Here is a 13,872-nt window from a genome sequence, read left to right as displayed (position 1 = left end):
CACAGACTGATCCCGAACCGGAGAGGATGCGAACGATAGGTGCCATTCTTCTATTTCCCTCTAATTGCAGGGGGAAATGGGGCTGAGAGCTCCGACTCCGAGAGTGAAAACAGAGACTTGAATTCTCAATATCTCATATACTTTTGGTCCTGATCATTAATGTTGTTTGTGCCCATTTGACAATCGGGCTCCAGGAAGAAGTTTAAACTGACAAATATTCATTCAAATAACCATTCGTAACGGGTAACAAGAACGCCGGACCCTTAAGCACTTCATTATTCCCGAGCGTAGTGCTTCCGATGGGCGCCGACAGCCGCTTCGGACTCCCTAGTCGCGGAGAATGAATACGTCGCTAAATTCGGGTGATTCCTCAAAACGTGAAAAAGGCACTTCCCGAAACTCGAAACTGCTTTCGAATGAGCAGCTAACCGATTACAGCAGGAATACCGAATAGGAATCATGCGGCTCCATTACGTAATCTCTATTAGGGATGGATTCGCTTCCCGATGAAATTATCTCTGTTCCACTAGATGTATATCTCAAAACCAGTGCTCCCGAATCCCCGAATCGCGGATCCGTTATGGGAAATCGGTTGATGGAAGTGTCTGAAGATAATCTAATTCAAACCAAAGACTCCAGGAGAGATATGGGGGCAATTTTTTTTTCAAATTATCAGCTCTCATTTTTGTTCTCTGCACACTATATATGTAAGTTTTCGCCCAGCGATCAAAGTAGAGGCGATCGATGGCTCGAGGATAAAATAATGGTGTTTATTTTTTTTTGTCTGAGATTCTCATCACAGCTTCCGATTCCCGATAATTTTCGGAAGTGAATCTTCGCGTTTTCTGTGCCTCGCAAGCTCAAGTAGCTCCAACGCCATAACATTTCTCAAGCATTGGTTTCGAAAGTGCGAACTAGGAGATTGAACTCCCGAGTATTGGATGGACTTGCTATGTTTGTCTTTCGCTCTTCTTGACAAGCCGACAACGAAACGGTGATCTGACTGCATCCATCCAAAGCCTCGAAAACCCCGCGTCAACGCGATACTTTGAGCAGATGACCTTACCTTTCAATATATGTTTATGTATATATGTATTTATCGAAATATTCAGGGACGACGATTCGATTCTATTGAAGAATCACTCCAGTCGATACGGATGACTGACTTCGGGAGCTGGGGCCTCCAATCAGCGTCTCTGAGAACATCATCGATCCCGGGATCGAGCGACCAGCGGAAAAACTTGCTCAATATGATTGGTCGATGTTCTTCGGACAAGCAAGTCCCGGGAACTTTTGATCGCGGTGCTTCTGCAGATGAATTCGCTCCTGGAGTCGGGACTGCTTCTCTCTGACGAGCTCAGATTCAATTCATGAGAACATTCATGAATAACCGATTGGCTCTGGGATTTCTCCTAGGAAACAGCGAGATGACGAATTTGACACACGCCAAAGATGCGGTGAAGCAGGATGTCGTAGCTGTCGAGAAATTCGAGCCTTGAGTTTTGCGTTTCCTTCTGCGTTGTTAAAACTGTCGACTGAATTCTCACTGAGGCTCGGATATGGCACACTCAGTCAGCGATTTTTCAACGCAATGACAAATGCAAACAGCTTCCAAGTGCTGAGGTCGTTCGCGCCTCAAGAGGAAAGTTCGCGTTCACGGAAAACCACCAGCCTACATGCTAGCCTCGGGAGAGGTCAGAAGGGGGAATCACTCCAATCGAAAGATTACAACTTGGGTAGGAAGGGATGGGTCATGACTGATTCACAATAGGACTAGGAGCATTACACTTATCAGAGCTACAATCGAGGTGCCTCATCCATCCCTTTCCGGCCTCCGCAATCCCTTGACGAGAATCTTAGAGAGACAGACGATGAAGCGGATGCTTTCAGAAGTTTGCCCAGTCCCCCACAGAAGCCCTCAGAGCCCACCGATCATGGCAAGCATCAGCTTTCAGGGTTCACTCCTGTGCTGCGACATGCTTCCTGCTGATCACTTCTGAGCGGTGGCATCTTCGACCCCAGACTGCCAGCCGATACAGACATAAATTCGATAGAAGAGGATTTTGAGCGGTCACGTGCGATGATGGTGTCCGGAATGAGTCGCGAAATCGTCGACCTAGATCAATGAGCGGATTTCTCCCCCGTACGTGTCTTCTGTCATTTAATTTTTTCGTTCACTAGCCTCAGTTAGTTACACATGAGACCTCAGTTCAGCTTCCATTCGATCGTGCCATCGGCTAAGTCGACGCGAGCGAGATTATCGAGATTTATAGCCCGAGTGAAGAAAACGGAGGATGATGGCACCCTAGCGATTGGGAGAAACCGGAAATCGGAAAGACCTTCTTGTGGGAGACGTTCCTGCTGAGGCTGAATCGTCTCCGATTTTCCCCACTGATTGAGACTTGGTGTGTTTAGATATGAGCTTCTCTCCGATCAGGCTTATGACGAGGCGTGTTCGGTTCACGTTGATAAGGAGCTTCATCTCTGTCTGTCCGGGAAGGAAGGCTTGAACTCCACCTTCCCCCGTTCTCGTCCAAATTCGTTTCAAAGTTTTTTCTAGAGACCATTACTTTTTTGCAAACCCCATCAACGTCCGACGGAACGTTTATTCGCCGCAAAACTTTGAATATATACTGCCAAACAGTCTCAAAAGCGGTTCCCGTTTCAAATGCTGTTTGGTACTACCTACTACTACTACTACTGCTTTGCGGTTTGTTTTTTTACAGAGTCCCGTTGTTACTATTCTGAATGCAGTTCCGTGTTATATCACACGGTTTGTGTTCGACTGACGCCTTCGGTGAGTCCAGGTGTCGTCTCAGACAGCTCTTCGACGATAACACAAATCGACTCTGCGGCCACCTTCCCACATCATCAGATGACATCAATTGGAAACCTAATGAAAGAGGCTTTCTGCGAGTTAACGAGCTCTAAGCGAGAACCACGAGATCCGGCAGCAGCGAACAATGATGCCTCGAATCGAGCAGTCATTGAATGACAAGCGCTTGTCGTCGGAGGCATTCGTCGAAATGATGATCTCAATCACGGAAGGAATTCTGGTCGCGAAGCGTCCCTCAGACTCGAGCCCCTGCTGATAGACCGGCCGAAAGACTGACTCTTCGACCGCTTGACTGACTGACTGACTGACTGACTGACTGACTGACTGACTGACTGACTGACTGACTGACTGATTGATTTCTTACTGTCGGACCGACGGATTGACTCGCTGTCCGTGTCTCTGTTAGAGAGGTCAGGGCGGCGGCATCCGGCCAACATTCAGGACCCGCGCGTAATCACGGAACGGTCAAGTAAGACGTCTAAAACCGAATAACGACTCTCCTCGGCGGAAGAAACACCCAACTCCTGTTGGGACTCCCGAACCTCATAGGAAACTGCCGACAGTCGAGTTCCGACTTCCGACTTACGACCGATTCGTCCCGTGAGATGGAGCCCGCCACTTCAGTTCGACAGTAAAACTCCGAATGACGGTACTTTTCCGCGACACAGGCGGCGGCTGCCATCAACAGCTGACATAAAAATTCTGAATCATTTTTTCCAGAACATTGCGATTTGTACGGGCAGTGGTTTATGAGGTGAATCTGAAACGCGGCGTTGGCGCCCTTGCCGGCGAGCGAGCCCGGCGCTAGACTGGCGGGCCGGGAGGAATACCGAAGCATCCCGCTAGCCGGCTCGCCACCGTGCCAAGAAGGCAGGTAGGCAGTCAGTCAGTCAGTTAAGACAGGCATCCAGTCATTTTGCCAGCTACGAATCCGAGCGAAGGTGTGTGTGCGTGTGTGTGTGTGTTTCGGTGGAAGAAGACGCTGGCTCGTTCGCTCCCTTTGATGAAAGGGAAAGCGAGTTGAGGTCCGGCCCGGAGCTTGGAACGTCGAAAGCGTCAGATGGTCTGACAGCGCGCTGCGTCTTCGCTGTTCGGTGCCGGATAGAACGGCTAGCGGCGGCTGCAGAATCAAACACTCGGATAACAACACGCGGAACATTCCAACCAAAGTGCTCGGAACCCCCACTTCTCGTGCCAACTGTTCGCGCGCCGCTCCTGTTGCTCTGATTTTTCTTCGAAATTTCCTTCCGAGGGAGACCTCGAGCTCCGGATCTCCGGCGGGCCGGTTCCTCTGCTTTGAGTTAATCTCGGCGCAGAGCTCCGATTCGTCTGTTTGCTACTCAAAGAGACAGACCACCTTCGTCGCTCGGTTTCTCTGGCTGGTCGATCATCATCCGACCGGTCGTCAACAATTCCACTGCGGGAATCCGGACGGTTCCAGCGGTCGTCGAGAGGATCGTCGATCGATATCGAGAGCTCGACAGAGGGGTCCGAGCGTCAGAGAGCGTCTAAGAGCTCACTCAACGCTGGATGTCAAGAGCAGCTATTCATCCGGTCGTGCGTTGCCATGAATTAATGAATAAGTGAATAGTGATTGTGCCATAGTGAACACAAGGGATGAGAATGCGCCTACTCCGACGCTCGACGACGACGTCGACCGTTGCTTCTCTGTTAGGCTGTTGTACTTCGTTGCTCGTGGTATTGAATCAATTCCACGGGTGTGATGCGTTCTACGGGTCCGAAGGCGGACGGCCGGTGTTCGATGTTCCGATTCTACCGGCTTTGATTCCCTTCTCGGCGTTCATTTTCGTTCGGTTCGGCGAACAAGTGGTACCGTTCCAAGCAAAGAAGCTGAATGTCGAGTACGACTACATTATCGGTAAGTACCCTCGCTCGACGGAGCTACAGCTCGCGTATGCAGAACTGTAACGTTCACGTTATTGCATAAGGAACTTCCAGAGAAAGATACTCAGGCCGGCCACACGCCGCGCCGTCGCTTCCACGCTTGACCCGACAACAGTCGGCAAAGGTCCGACGGAAGGAGTGTCAACAAAAGTCCTCGATTGAGAACGTGGAAGACACTGTCCAGTGCCTGATAACAGTAATTCGTTCATTGGTCATTCTTGTGCTAATGCCGGAGGAAGAGACAAGAACCCCTCGCTTGACACCGTGACGGGGTGAGGAATCGTGAGGCGGAATGACGGCGAGAAACACTGACATGTTTAGTAGGAGGGAGAGAGGCTTTGACATCGTGTAGGACCGGCTTATCATCGTTGATAATTCTGACTCGGACGGCTCTTCCGACGAATGTGAAGCGCGTTCGCCGGAAGGAAAATTCAGTCGACGGCAGGCGGTCGAGCCGTCAGTTAGGAAGGAAAAATCAAAATAAGATGCACATGAAAACTAACACAGGCGCGTGCCAATTAAATAATCGGAGATATCATTTCCTCGAGATTGTTGTCTCGGCAAAGCTCACGAGAGCCGCAGCGATAGTGCTCGTAGACCCATCATCGACGCGGTATTCGGGTAACGGTAAACGCTGGAGACGCACCTGGAACTTCCATGTTGATTGCAGTCGCTTCTTCTGCCGAACGGACGATCATCGGTCTTTCTCGGTGGCCGGAACGCAATCAGCACAGATTACATGGGGCGGCAGAGAGAACGTGTGAATGGATTCGGAGACGTTCTGGGGAATCACGAGGAATACCTCGATCGAAACGTATATTCACTCAGACACTCGAACAACCGCAACCGAATAATCGCATTCGCGCCAATCAAGCCGCTCGGGACACTCCTCGATCCGATGTGTATAGAATGAAAGAGAGGGAACGGGCTCTATATGGACTGCATCCGACGGGATTCCATCTCTTGATTAGGATGACTGCCCGAGCTTCGGATCGATGCGAGTGCAGTTTATCCCGGAGACTGAAGCCGCGGAAAGCGCCACCAGCAACGTTCAACTTTCCCGTATAATTCACTGTAATTGCGGAGTCGACGATCAACGCAATTCACACACAGGAGGCCCGACGCCGGACTCAAATAGGGTCGTCGCTTTCCGAGCAAGGCCGATCCCAGTGCTTTTTCGAACTTTGCGAAGATCCCTGAGCTCGCGACCGAGTTTGGACCCGAGGATCCTGAAATCCTCACCGGGCGTTCAGAATCATTCATCATACGTAATGCCTGAATTATGTCGTTCTGGGCCTTCGTGAGACGCTTTTCTTTTTTTTCCAACTTCCTGAGCCAAAAAAAAAGAGAAACAACAAAACGACTCCGATGTTGCTTGTCGGACCGTCAACAAGAACGAGCGGCTCCCGTAGAGACGTCACTTGGGTAGTGTTGGTTAAGCAAAAAAGCATGCGAACGTATCCCGTCGTCGAGCATGATTTTTTGTGTGTATGCATTCGCAACGACGAGAAGTGCGGAATTTCGAGAGTTCCCTATCCGTTCTCAATTGCTATACGGACTTCGCCCTATGTCGAGCCGCGCGACCGAGCGGCGAACCCGCTAGATCGTAACCACGCTTTGTCTAACGAGATCATAGTCGTCATCCTTATCCGAGAGCATCCGTTACGCAGACAACACGGATCTGGGCGTTTCTGAATTGTTGTTTTCATTATCATTATTATTATCATTCCTTCCCTTGTCAGTGCTCTCTTGGTGTCGAACTCGTTTCTCGTCTCGAACGGAACAAAATTATTCAAATTCTCCCCCGGAAAGCTTTGTATAATCAATCGGCTCCGCCACCGACCATCCCGGAGACAAAAGGAGGAAATCCGTTACGTAACATCATCATCACTATTATGAAAATGAAAGCAGTCTGATCGCTGCCAAATTTGACAAATTCTACACTTGTTGACAAAGGACGAATGTTCGCTCGTTCCTTCGTTCCCCGAACTAATTCTCCCCGATGGGAAGTCCGTAGCTCGAGTGAAACGTCCACGGCGGCATACGCCATGGATCTGATGTCCCGAGACCCGAGTGACAAATTCATAGAAAACTTGACTCGCGGTCTGTTAACGGGATGCGATTCGTGTGAACAAGGGCTATCATTTTCACGACAGCTAGGACACGTCGGTATCCCATCGGGTGCTTTTTTTTGTCAAGGTGGTGAGTGGCTCAGCGTTTTTCTTTTGGCGAGATGCTCCAGCGACACAGAAGATGGAGCGTGCTTGAATGATTGTCCTGTTGCCGTCGTCGCCTCACTCATTTTAGGTGTTCTGGGAGTGAGTTAAGGGGGAGTTGAGTCATGAGCTGTCACACTTTCACACTACTGACAAACTGTCCTCGTAACACGATTCCCACATTTTCCCAGGGAGTATAAAAGCGACCGTATGTTAAAGAAAGAAAGTGACTGATAACACACGCCTCCCTTCCAATCATGGAAGCGTCTTTGTCGCAGCACGCGATTCTCATATCGAGTCACATTTCATTAACGGCACCCAATACGATCCGAAAGTCTCCGGGTCGGTTGGAAATGCTGGGATCGGCGAGGCTCCGGGAACCTTCCCTATCGTTCCATACCGGGGGATTAAGAGTTTTCCGATTCTTCATTCCTTGGACCGACCGCGATGTGAGACTATTCCGGTTGCTCGCGTGCTCATTCAACTGATCTTTCCTTGAGCTTCGTGGTTTTCGGTGGGGACGTATGTACGTCTAGCCACGTTAAATTTCGGAAGCTCTTCTGTAGGAAACGCAGCGCTTCCGATTTTGCGTTGCTCGAACAATAATCAAAGCAAGACGATTTCCGAAAATGAATGGCTGGACGTCTCCCCTCATTGTTCGAATCTGGTGATTGTTTCAGGTCCTCCGCCTGTCTGCCGAGCTGACAGTGTTTGTAGGAAAATTAACTGCAAGGCAACCCATCCATTCTCCTCGAGGCAGAACGTTTCAGACTACTCGGGAGACCGCTTTTAATTCTTAGGCATGCTCCGCTCAAAGCATTCCGACGAGCATCCGCTGACCTCGTTTGAGATCACATTTTGATTTAAAGCCGAGGATAAAAAGGAAGCACCTCCCAGTCACATTTCCTCACACCTTGTATTGATGGATGTCGCACCGCGTGTCGAAGGACTCGCTTGAGAGGTCGCATTCTCCGTGGCGGTACGTCACCGCTCGGGTTCAGCACAAAATTCGCGAAGTTGTTATTCTCGCTCATTCTGCTTGTCGAGGTGTGCTCTTCTTCTTTTCTTTCGCTTTGGAGCCCGCGATGAACGCTTCGACACTGAATTGAATTCGATACAACTCCAAGAGAGGGATAGCTCTCGAACCGGCTCCTGCCTCGACTTCGTCCCCCGGAATACGAACTCTTCAAGACTCGAGATTTTCCGAATCGCCCGCCCGCTCTTCGTCGCCCATCTGATTCCGTCTTGATTCTGTGCTGACTGTGACGGAGAGAACGCCGATCGCCGTCGGCCGATCGAAGATCGCGAGCATCGTTCGCGACATGCGATTCCATCTCGTATTGTTCCCCAGCATCTTTGTTGGGGATTCTTAAAGATGTGCGAGACCCGTTGCCGTCGACGCCAACTTCGGATCGACGAGCTGCTAAATTGTCTCTGAACGATACTTCACTATTCCGTGGCATGAACGAGCGGAGAAGGAAGGAACGACAGGAGTAGCAGAAAAGAAAAATGGAAGACCTGAAAAATAGACTAACGACAAAACAAGAGAAGAATTCGAATGTTTCCGTTTCCAGCTAGTTCAGACAAAGCTTCAACGATCCCAACCTTCCGGTCGTTTGGAGCCCCCTCTCGACAGCTGCTGCTCGACTTCTGGTAGATGCATCTGCTTCCACTTCTTCGTCTCATAGATGAGCACTCTTTTTCATCAATTTGCACTCGGAATCGACTCGATCGAAGTATGATTCGCTTTCGTGAGTTGAGATTATCTTCCGATCCCGCCGTATACCCTCGCTACGCGCGTCCCTGTCGTTCGTTCGGAGCTCTGTGGGAACCTAAGAACATTGCAAAACAAACCTCTTCGCCCGATGATTACGTGTTTATTCGAATCAGAGAAGAGTTGGTCAGAAAGGAGCGAGTTTTGCCCCCGGAATACGACGCGTGGTCTGACTCGGATGCAACGTTGGGCCGGAGCAAACACAACCGAAGTTTTTTATGGAACACTGTGAGCCGAGGTTTCTCCCTATTTTTCCGCTGCCCTGTTCCCCTCCGGCTTTGAAAAGAATGATGCGCCAAGCCATCTCCCAGCGACACAAACGCCACAGCGTTCCCTCGTTCGTCCATTCATTCTTCCGTCTGTGGACGCTTAGCGTCTTAGGAAGTGGATCAGGCGTTGCCTAGACGTCACCGCCTAATTAAGCACTCGCGGCCAGACTAAAACATAACGGTAATATCGGTGTTGGCATTTTCATTCGGATCGATATACCCAGTCTATTTGCCAGAAAAAACGTAAATCAAATCTCTGGACACCGCAATGATCTCCCACAGGGGGGAAAGACGGAGAGGGGCTGTGTGCGCCTCGTTCATCCTCAGAAATAAGCTCGAGTTCGAGCCCTATACTCTCCGCAGGGTTTCAGAGTACAACTCTTATGATTCGATAAGAGGAATATAAAGTCTGTGATTCTGAACTTGGCCTTACTCCCATGGGAAGACTTCTCGCTTGTATCACCCTTCCGATTGTCAAACAGCTACTCGCTTGATTCTTTGGTCACTCTGGATGCGGTGTGCACTTTGACATAACACCCGCGGTCTCAATCGCTGTTATAGTCGTGTGTTTGCGTGTGAACGCCGGGTCTGTTTGCCTCTGTGGAAAACGGCGATCGTTTACGTTTGCTCTACGGAAGTTCGGAGACGCTATGACGACGCCGGCTACCTTGCCCGCCGAAGTAGTCATGTTTGAACAAGGGACTGTGCCTACCTTCTCGTGGCGTGTCGTGTGGGTGACAAAGTCAACGGCTGATTGTCCTCCCGCTGGGCGGTTTAACGGAGCTTGGGCAGGTCTGCGCGCGATTGCGAAGAGTTCAGCGACTCGAGATGCGTCTATTGGTCGATTAGACGGAAGGGAACTGACGTGTGAGCTCGCAACGGAAATCGTGCTTGGCAAACTTCGATGATCGAATCCCAGGCTTCGAGCTCAGCTGATCGCAAGACCAACCGCAGGAAAATATAATGCAATTCCTAATAATCTGCGACTGCCTCGAGCCGTCTCCCAGAGGAAACTTTCTCCATGGTCGATGCGGCGATTTTCCGCATCAGCTTGAGCGACAATTCTTATTTTCCCTGCAGCCCCCTAACACAATGCGCTTGTTGACAGATTCAGAAGAGTAAAGCACCACTGTGTGTGACCTGTGAAAACCACAGAAGCATCAGTCTAACGAGAATAAGCCGGATGGCGTCATTTTTCTTGACGTCTTCAGATGCAAGTCTTCGGTTCAGCCCGCGAACGAAGATGCTCCGCAGACAGCTGGCGAGCCAGCTCGTCTGCTTGATCGTCTAACTGACTGACTGAGGAGCTCCCACATGCTCGCGAGGGAGAAATGAAGATGAATCCAGAGCCGCGCACCCAAAAAGATCATCATGGACGCCCTCTTGCGATAATATCAATTTTGAAGTTACTTATAATCCAAATCGGAGGAAAAAAACGAGTTATAGGGGTAGCAGAACGATGGGAAGTTTTGGGAACGGGACGTAAGAATTTCCGGAGTGAATCGAGCATAAATGGGTGTTGTGGGCCGCCGGAATGGGTGATACTTGGCAAGAAAAATGATCAGCCACTCAGCCAATACGGTCGGAAAATGGTCGAGAGGAGTTTTTGATACGTCTTGAGCTGAATGTTCAACCTTTGCCCGGAATACCGTCGATTCTCAGGGTGTGTCCCGTATTGAAAGAAGCAGTGGGGTAAGAAATGTGGGTGGTCGCCGAAATGGGACTCTTTTTTTTCCAAAGAGAGGAAACGAGAATACATATAAGTTTCCGATCCGCACTGTGCCTGGCAGTGGAAATCACGAGCTGACGCGTTGCCCATTCTTACGGGGTTGCTCTCCATGAGGATCAGGTGGTCAAGAGTCCGTTCTTCCATCTTCGACGTATTCCGCGCTCGCCGCGTCGGAGGCCGATTAGACCAGCGCGGCTCTCGCCGATAAAATCAATTTTTCGGCATCGACGCCAGGAAGTTTGGATCGATCGCTCCATCACCATTTCTGTTCGATTGCATTGGCGGGCACTGAGAAAGCTCTGGTCGCGTTGAAAACTTCCAGGGACGACCGTCCGGGTGACATCACGGTGGCCGTTCTGAATGGGGCAGTGAAGTTTTTTCCTCCGCGATGACAATGGCCAAGTGCTCGGATGTGAGTTGAATGACGCAAGACCGACACGTCCAGAGAGCTCAGAAAGATAAACAGACACTCAGTTTCTTTTCCAACTCGTGATGGTCGCCCCAATCATCCCACGGCAGCTTCGTGGGGCAGGCCCCATTCCAGAATAGGCTGCTCGAGTAGGGCTTGCGATACGACTTCGTGATGCGAAAACGCAGGTTTTGAGCTTGTACTCGAGACCTTCCTACTCATCGCTTGTCCTAGATTTATGTCAGCTTACACGACACGTCGCGGCGGAACGGAGTTGTGAGCTCGGTCCAACAGATTTCCCACCGGAGTATGAGGTCCTTCTGCCATCGATCGCAGGGGTGTACGTGAGCGTGATAACGTGGAACAGCAGTAGACCCCGGTCGGAGCGTCGGGCTGTTCGTCGCCATCGCCGCTGCAGTCGCGGAGCTCCTCCGCCGCGGCCGCTTCTTCGCCATAGCTGCTTCTGTCTGAAATGGGTCCGTCGGCGTTTCTCACCCACGATGGTTCCGGGACCGTTCGAATGTTCTGTTCGTACTTACGACAACGTTCACGCTAGGTCGTGACACCGCAGATGTTTCTCGAGTTTCCTATCGAATCGTGGCGATAATATCCAATGTTCTCCACGTCTCATTCCTTCCATTGACGACTGACTGACACATTCTGCATGGTTGACCTGGTCGCCGGAATGATCGCGACGGACGACCGCGTACTGATCGATCTTCCCGTGAAACTTGCTACCATCACCGCCACCGTGGTCAGAATCGTCATTCTGGACATCGTCAAAACGACCGTTTGACATACGGAAACGTCAATCTTGGCGGACAGTCTCAAATCGGAATTGTTTCTCCCAATCCACCGGAGCCGTTTCTCAAGATTTATGCGGATCTAGTCAGTTCGTGAGTCCGCTCACGCGCCGGCTTCTTGCTCTTTATCGGGGTCTCTTCAGGTGTCTATTCAGTCAATCGATAAACGGTCGATCAGAACGTGCTCCACCCCGTACGGCCGTTTGATCTGGTTGCTCCCGGCTTTGAGAAGATCAGGGGCGAGCTGGAGCGTCCGAATCGTCGTCGTGCAGGAGAGAAAACCATCTCTTACCGGAACCGAAGAATTATTTCTCCCTCCTCGAGTCGAGAGCGTGGTGGACCGCTCCCTCCTTGGCGGCTGGCGGTCGAGTTTCCGATCGGAACATCGGAAAACTTTCGGTAGGAAACACCAGTCGGTAGTTAAAAATGCTATTACTTTACGGTGGAACGAAAGCCGAACAGAGAGAACGGTATTAGATCTTCCGCACCGTGGGAGTATCTTAGCCACCTCGCGTAGAGCTGTGGACTTCAACCACGCCGGACGTTAACGAGGAACTTGAGAAAAATGTAATGATTACTACGGAGTTGCGGTGTTTCATTGGCTTCTGCGAAGGAAAAAGAAAGAAATTTGCGTCTTTGTATCTTGGCCGCTTTCGCTAATGCGTTCGATGCGATTTTGAAGTAATTCATCCCCCTCGTTCGTAACACCATATTTCCAGATGAACCGCACTTCCTGCGAGAAGCGGGAGTCAGAGACGGGCAGGAATCAAAGGGGGGAAGATTGAACGGCGGAAGGTTTACGTGACGCTTACGAAATTTGGGTGTGAGGCTTCTCCACACGCGATCATGCTCGCTGCGAAGTAGTGATTCACTAACTCCTTCAACACACGACACGTTCCGATTCGATTAGAGCAGCTCAAAACTGAAAACCTTCCTGCATCCCCAACGGTTCTCGTTAGATGAGCGTTTAAGGAAACCCAATGATCACCGTTTTGGATTGAGCTCCTACGGCTGAATTCGCGGATTTAACTCATCCACGAAAACCTGAGTGGAGCACCCTGACGAGTTGAGCGGGCGGAAATTCGAAGTCGAAGCACGCTGGGGAGTCGAAGCGAATACTGCGTGGATCGAGGCAAACACCCCGGAGCTATTGGGATCTTCGGGTGAGCTTTCGCGGCAGTAGAAAATAAGACCCGATATCTCTATTTGTATTTTGCTCCTTTTAATGGAAAGACTGCCATAGAGACACGCGAGTCGGGTTGCTGCCAGAAAAAAAATGTCAGCTCTGATCGCTCGTCAACTTCATTTCTGTTAGGGAAAAAATGATGTGGCATATCTTCGGTAGTTCCCATCTGCAACAGATGGGAAGCACCGCGAGTGCTTTTTCTGTTGATGCTTCGCGTCCCTTGTTCGGCTCTTCCATCTATCGAGTCTTTTCTTGCAACGCGTTCCGCCGAGAATCGAATGGACGTCGTCGTTGAATCGTCGTTGCGGGATACTAAAGCATTTTCCCTCTGTCGAAAAAGTTCTATTTATTTATAGTTCTATTTTTGCTTCAGAACTCCGACTCGATCGACGCTTGCTGGGGCTTCCGGTGCCCGCAGCCAACTCATAAGCCAACGATCGAGCAGGCGTTGACACGATTTTCTGCCAGAACTAATCGCATGCCCGCAAAGTTCAAATCAAACGCCGCAGAAAAAACATGCACATCCGGCGTCGCGGTCTGATCGAATCTTCGTCTTCAACTCGAGTCGTTTTACCCACAGACGCCACCGGTTCCCTAGCCGCGGGCATAGGGACGACCCCCGGCATTGATGTCCGTGGAACTCCAGTCGAGTCCTTTCCCCTAGTCTTCCCTCAGCTTCTCATAGGGTTCCGAGTCCTTTGATCGAAGCACGCTTCCTGGTTTATTTTGTTTCTAAACCTTAAGG

The sequence above is a fragment of the Galendromus occidentalis genome, unplaced genomic scaffold, assembly GCF_000255335.2.
Source record: "Galendromus occidentalis unplaced genomic scaffold, Mocc_1.1 scf7180000077128, whole genome shotgun sequence".
NCBI lineage: Eukaryota > Metazoa > Arthropoda > Arachnida > Mesostigmata > Phytoseiidae > Galendromus > Galendromus occidentalis.
Note: the sequence above shows the minus strand (reverse complement) of the source record.